We start from the raw sequence: 7,872 nt of genomic DNA, 5'->3' as shown, positions 1-7,872 counted from the left end.
CAAAGGCAAGCAGTGCATTTGGCCGCCTCTAGAAAAGAGCATGGAAAAACCACTCCTTGCGACTCTCCACAAAGATGCAAGTCTACCGAGCTGCTGTACTGTCAACACTGCTATATGGATCAGAGGCATGGGTGCTGTACCGGAAACAAACAAAGCGGCTGGAGCAGTTCCATCAGAGATGCCTTCGGTCTATCATGGGCATCAAGCGGAAGGACTACATAACGAACATAGAAGTCCTAGAAAGAGCTCAACCGCAAAGCATCGAGTCAATGCTCATGTTAAAACAACTTCGCTGGGCAGGACACATCACCCGGATGCCTGACACTCGCATGCCGAAAGCAGTATTCTATGGGGAGTTGGTCCAAGGCAAACGCAATACAGGCGCAACACAGAAAAGATTCAAGGACCAACTGAAGAAGCAACTATACCAAGCGGACATCAACCCCAAGACATGGGAGCAGTCAGCATCAGATAGAGGCAGCTGGAGATCTTCAACGCTCAGGGGAACCGAACACTTTGAGGAAACCAGACGACTGAACATCCAGGAGAAAAGAAGGAGAAGGAAAGACCCAGGTCCGCAGCAACGCAGGCCAGATCTACACCTGCCCACAATGCCACAGACTCTGCAGATCACAGATTGGACTAATTAGTCATCAAAAGGCATGCCGCCCATCCCTGGCGTGAACTTCCCACTGATCTTCACAAGCGAAGAACCAGCCATCATCATTGTATTGTGTTGTACTGCATTGTATTGTATTCTATTACATTGTGTTGTGTTGCTTTGTATTGTATTGTATTGTATTGTACTGCTTCACTTTATGTCATTCGTGCTGTTCTTCCAGGGAAGCATCGCCGCATTACAGCGCCACCCTTTCTTTCTGTCAGCAGGTGTAGACCGATGTTTCACCATAACACAGGATTTCTACATAAACTGTGTCAGGGTCAACCTTTCGTTGCTGTGGCTTCTTTCATTTCATTCTCACATTCCATTTACAATACTTTTGATAACAATGATGATGACGACAATGATAATGATGATGACGACAATGATGATGATGATGATGATGATGATGACTGCACCATCATCACCACCGTACACCGAAGATGATGATGCTGGAACTGACAGCAACAACAAAAACAATGCTGATGATAATAATAATGACAATAATGACAACAACAACAACAACAATCATGATGATGATGGCAATAATAACAATGACAATGACAATAATGGTGTGTTTTTAGTGAGCTGTCATTTAGTGTTACCAGTAAACCTATTAACATATATCCACCCAAAGAATAATTTTCTGCTTTCCATCTGAAATGAGCATTGGTAGAACCATCATCACTATCATCATTACCATCGCCACCACCATCATTATCATCAACATCATCCCCATTGTCATCATCTGGCTGTTGTACAGATGTCCATGTAAAGTGTTTTTAAAGTGGATACAAAGGTAGAAAGGGGGGGAAAGAAACGGTTTTATCATCATCAGAAGAAGAAGCAAACAAACTGAATGACTTTTTTGCTCGTTTTGATTGTCACGATTTTAGCGCAGAAAGACAAGATTTAAGTGATATTTTAAATGTTAAGAAGGACGAATGCATTGTTGTGTCTGAAGAGGAAGTGCTTTCACAATTAAAACGAGTGAAACCAAACAAAGCACCTGGTCCTGATATGATCCGATCAAATACACTGAAATACTGTGCAGCTCAGCTCTACCAGATTTTAACAATTATTTTTAATCAGTCTCTTAGTGAATGCAAAATACCATCTATCTGGAAAACTTCCTGCATTATACCTGTACCTAAGAAAACACATGTTTCATGTATGAATGACCTCCGTCCTGTAGCACTGACATCTGCTGTGATGAAAGTTTTTGAGAGAGTGATACTTGTCTATTTGCAGGAGTCTGTCAAACCATTTTTAGATCCCTTGCAATTTGCATACAGGAGAAACAGATGTACGGATGATGCAATACTGTTTGTCTTGAACAAAATCTATGAACACCTAGACAAATCAAATACCTGTGTCCGCTTGATGTTCTTTGATTTTTCTAGTGCTTTTAATACAATTCAACCTCACCTCTTAGCAAAAAGCTGATGCACATGGGACTCGCTTTTCGACGATTTTATGGGTTTTAGACTATCTTACTAAAATGGCCTCAGTTTGTAAAATTAAATGATTATGTCTACTGTCTCTTTACAAATCAAGGATCAGCACAAAGTAGTCCTATGCACTTTTCCTCGTTACCTTGTACACGTCAGCAGAATGCCAGGAAGCTCGACCAAATTGGTCCCTCCAAAGTTTGCAATCTACTCCGCACAGACAAGGGTCATTAGTTAATGTGATGACTTTGAAAATTCCCGAACAGCAATGGATGACAGGTGGTATTAGTCACACTGTGTGCGAATTTCTTAGCTGATGTGGAAAGCAAAGAGCTGATCGATTAGACAAAGAAATCAGATTTAGACGTCGCAGTATTCAACTAAAGATGATGGCTCGACAGAGACCCAAAAAGTATCCGTGTGATCATTCGACATAGCGCCTTGGACAAGAAAACTCCAGATCACTAACTTTTAAGGAGCAACAGGCATTCGGTACTGATATAGTCAGAAAAATGAAGTCTCCAATAAGCAAGGACAGGATGCTCCATAATGATTATGCACATCTTACGGTATGAGCTTTCAACATACGGAGCCGTCTGATCGAAACGACCTAACATGACCAAAGAGGTGGACAACCGTCATTAAGGAAGCAGTGATGTGGGCTTAATAAGACAGAACACTCCTGCGATCTCACAAAGACAATTAGAGCTGCTGTACTGTCATAACATTTTGGACAGACAGGGCGTACGGAACAACCCTGACGTTCCTCATGAATGCTTGTTATATGGATAGCGAAGGATCAGACAGATAAGTTGATAGGTTAAAGCAGCTCGACGTCTGCCATGAAAACATCTTCGGGATCCATACACTATGCAAAGAGTTTCTATTGGGATTGGTCCAAGCACCAATACGGGCGCAACAATCAAAAGATCCAAGACCAACTAAGTAGAACTAACCAAGCACTCACCCCAAGAAGGGGCACTCGCACAGCATAACACTGAGACTTCAACGCTCAGGGAACGAAACTTTGAGGAGCAGACAGACGCGTGAATCTGGGAAAAGAGGGAGGAAGCACGGTGCAGCAAGCAGGCATTGGTGTATAGCTGCCACATGCAAGGACTTGATCAAATTGGCTATTAGTATAGCATTGCGCATTGGCGGTACTTCATGATGTTCAAGCGAATGAGACAGCCATGATATGTGTTAGTTTGCATGATTGTCATACGTGTTGTGTTGCTTTGTTTGTTGTGTATTGTATGTGTATGTTGTTTAGTATGTGTGTTTGGAAGATCGCGTTCAGCGCATTTCTTTTTAGAGTGTACGATTTTCACATACACATGGATTTTTATAATGTATGGTCAACTTCGTTGCTGTGGTTCTTCATTTTTTTGTAGTGTCATTTAATACTTTCGATCATGTGTGACGAATGTAATGATGTGGCATGTGATGTGGTTCTTCATATGGAATGTTCCTGTCCTCTCGCCAGCTATACAACATCGTACAGTCGGTAATGACAGGACGTAGATTGGAGTACACACACACACACACACACACACACACACACACACACACACACACACACACACGCACACACACTCTCTCTCTCTTTCTCTCTCTCTCACACACACACACACACACACACACTCTCTCTCTCTCTCTCCCTCTCTCTGTCTCTCTCTCACCTCTCTCTCTCACACACACACACACACATATCTCCCAAACCAGGTCTCACGACAAGTTGCCGTAACAAAACAACAACAACAACAAACAAAAAAACAACAACAACAACTAATAAAACAAATCTGGAACACCATTTGACGAACAATGAAGTCGTCACAACGCTACATCACGGCACGGCAGTTTATCATTCTAAGAGTCCAATGTCTCTCTAAAGTTGTCTTTGGTGCAATGCAACAATTGATGGACATGTGGAATACTGTCGCACGTTATTACTCACGGGAAACGATGCAGGACGCTGTTTTCCCATTAAATAATGCAAACGCTGTGGATTAGGCTACTGGTCAGACATTTGCAGAGCACATGTGGTGTGGCGTGCATAGATTGGTCCGTGTGCAGTGACGTCTCCTTGAGTAACTGAATTGAACTGAACTGAACATCAAAGATTGTTGCTGGGACACGATCTTCTGCTGACACTGGGACTGAATGAGATCGGTGATGTGGTCTGTCGGAACTGAGGATGGGTGGCGTGGGGGTAACCTAACGGTTTAAAGCCCCATTCGGGGCAGTGATTGTATACCCACTGTGTCCAGGGCTGGGCACAGGAAGGCAGTGATTGTATACCCACTGTGTCCAGGGCTGGGCACAGGAAGGCAGTGATTGTATACCCACTGTGTCCAGGGCTGGGCACAGGAAGGCAGTGATTGTATACCTACTGTGTCCAGGGCTGGGCACAGGAAGGCGGGGCCCGATCCTCACCTTCCGCCGTTTTAACCTTCCACCAAACCGAAGTCAGGTACCCGTTCACACCTGGGTGGAGTGAGGGAAATCGGAGTGTCTTTCCCAAGGACACAACACCATGCCGAAACGGGGCCTCGAATCCTGATCACTGGTGGACACTGGATCGGAAATTCAAGGCCTAACCGCTTCTGCCCCAACAGTAAACGTGGGGATACGGCTTCAAGGTTTTACCGTGACACAAGAGACGGTGGATGGGCGTGTTAAAGGAAAGACTGGCAGACCAGATCCAGAGCATGGCTACTAACAACAAGAGTAATTAGCGTCTCTGTGCAGAGAAAGGTCAACCCAGCCATAGTGTATCCACGACCACTCAAGGGTATGCCTCACATACATCGCGTGTCTTCATGCAACCAGCCGACAGGATGTGGGGGATAAAGCAGCGGCTTCATCTACTTCCGCTATGTGCAGATGTTTGATGTCGCCGATGGTTTATCGTCTGAACAGGTCCTTGGACAAGTACCGCTGGACTCGTGCTGAGGTGCTTCATCTGAGTTGGTCCACGAAATGCCAGACTGCCTGATGATTTCCCTTGGCGATCCCATCAACGTTTATCCGGGGTGATTGTCTTTCATGTGGGGGTGATTCTGTTATACACATCTCTTTGTGCACTTTGGCGAGTGGAAAGAAGAAAGGGAGAACTAAATGTGGACAGGAAGACATGCACGTACGAGAGAGAGAGAGAGAGAGAGAGAGAGAGAGAGAGAGAGAGAGAGAGAGAGAGAGAGAGAACAAGAACAAAACTTTAATCTCCAGGCCTCCAGCCCCTAGAAAGAGGTCAAAAGTACACAATATGGTGATCACGCAGCGACAACAAAATGTAAAATTCAGAGAGAGAGAGAGAGAGAGAGTGTGTGTGTGTGTGTGTGTGTATGTGTGTGTGAGAGAGAGAGAGAGAGAGAGAGAGAGAGAGAATGTGTGTGTGTGCGTGTGCATGCGTGCATGCGTGCGTGTGTGTGTGTGTGTGTGTGTGTGTGTGTGTGTGTGTGTGTGTGTGTGTGTGTGTGTGTGAGTGTGTGTGAGAGAGAGAGAGGCAGACAGACAGACAGACAGACACAGAGACAGATAAACAGACATTCCGAAAGAAAAAAAAAGAAAGCAAGAGAGAAAAGCAGAAACACAGAATGAGAGTGAGATGAGAGAGAGGTGAGACAGACAGACAGACAGACAGACAGACATGGAAACAGACAGATAAACAGACAAACAGAAAGACAGACGGAAACAGGCAGAGGCATACAGATACAGACAAAGAAAGATATAGACAGAGACAAACAGAGAGAAACAGGGACAGACAGAGGCAGAGAAAGGCATAGACAGACAGAGGTGGACAGAGACAGAGACAGACAGACAGAAAAAGAAACAGACAGACACAGACAGAGACAGACAGACAAAGAAACAGACAGAGACAGACACAGACAGACAAAGAAACAGACAGACACAGACAGAGGCAGAGAAACGGACAGAGACAGAGACAGACAAAGAGAGTCAGAGACGGATAGAGACAGAGACAGACAGACAAAGACAGAGACAGAGAAAGACAGAGACAGATAGAGACAGAGACAGACAGAGACAGAGACAGACAAAGACAGAGACAGATAAACACAGAGACAGAGACAGATAGAGTCAGAGACAGACAAAGACAGAGACAAATAGAGACAAAGACAAAGACAAAACAGATAAAGACAAAGACAAAGACAGAAACAGATAGAGACAGAGACAGACAAAGACAGAAACAGAGACGAAGACAGAAACAGACAGAGACAGAAAAAGCAAAGACAGATACAGACAAAGACAGAGACAGACAGAGGCATATAGAGACAGAGACAGACAGAGGCATATAGAGAGGAAGCCCCACACTGAGTCATCTGGTGTGGAAACAAATATCAACCAACCACCAACCAAACAGGACAATAAAGAAAAGAAAAGGCAAGACAACGCAGCACAGTGCAGTGCAATATAGTACAATACAATGGAATACAACAAAACACAATACAATACAATACAATACAATACACAACACTATGCAACACAATACATTGCAACACAATAAAACAAAACACAACACTATGCCACACAATACAATGCAACACAATACAATACGACAAAACACAACACTATGCCACACAATACAATACAATACAATACGACAAAACACAACACTATGCGACACAATACAATACAACACAATGCGACAAAACACAACACTATGCGACACAATACAATGCAACACAATACAATACAATACAATACGACAAAACACAACACTATGCGACACAATACAATGCAATACAACACAATACGACAAAACACAACACTATGCGACACAATACAATACAATACAATACATACAATACAATACAATACGACAAAACACAGCACTATGCGACACAATACAATACAATACGACAAAACACAACACTATGCGACACAATACAATACAACACAATACAACAAAACACAATACAACAAAACACAACACTATGCGACACAATACAATACAACACAATACAATACAATACAATGCAACAAAACAGTATGCGACACAATACAATACAATACAATACAATGCAACAAAACAGTATGCGACACAATACAATGCAACACAATACAATACAATACAATACAATGCAACACAATACGACAAAACACAACACTATGCGACACAATACAATACAATACAATACAGTACAATACGACAAAACACAACACTATGCGACACAATACAATACAATACAATACGACAAAACACAACACTATGCGACACAATACAATATAATACAATACAATACGACAAAACACAACACTATGCGACACAATACAATACAATACGACAAAACACAACACTATGCGACACAATACAATACAATACAATACGACAAAACACAACACTATGCGAGACAATACAATACAATACAATGCAACACAATACGACAAAACACAACACTATGCGACGCAATACAATACAATACAACAAAACACAACACTATGCGACGCAATACAATACAATACAATACAACCAAACACAACACTATGCGACACAATACAATACAACACAATACAACAAAACACAACACTATGCGACGCAATACAATACAATACAACACAATACAACAAAACACAACACTATGCGACACAATACAATACAATACAATAGAATACAACACAATACAACAAAACACAACACTATGCGACACAATACAATACAATGCGATGCGACGTAACGCAACGCAACACTATACTATAAAATGCAGTACAACAGCCTACAACAGCCTACAATACAACACA

Source organism: Babylonia areolata, chromosome 5, assembly GCF_041734735.1.
Source record: "Babylonia areolata isolate BAREFJ2019XMU chromosome 5, ASM4173473v1, whole genome shotgun sequence".
NCBI lineage: Eukaryota > Metazoa > Mollusca > Gastropoda > Neogastropoda > Buccinidae > Babylonia > Babylonia areolata.
Note: the sequence above shows the minus strand (reverse complement) of the source record.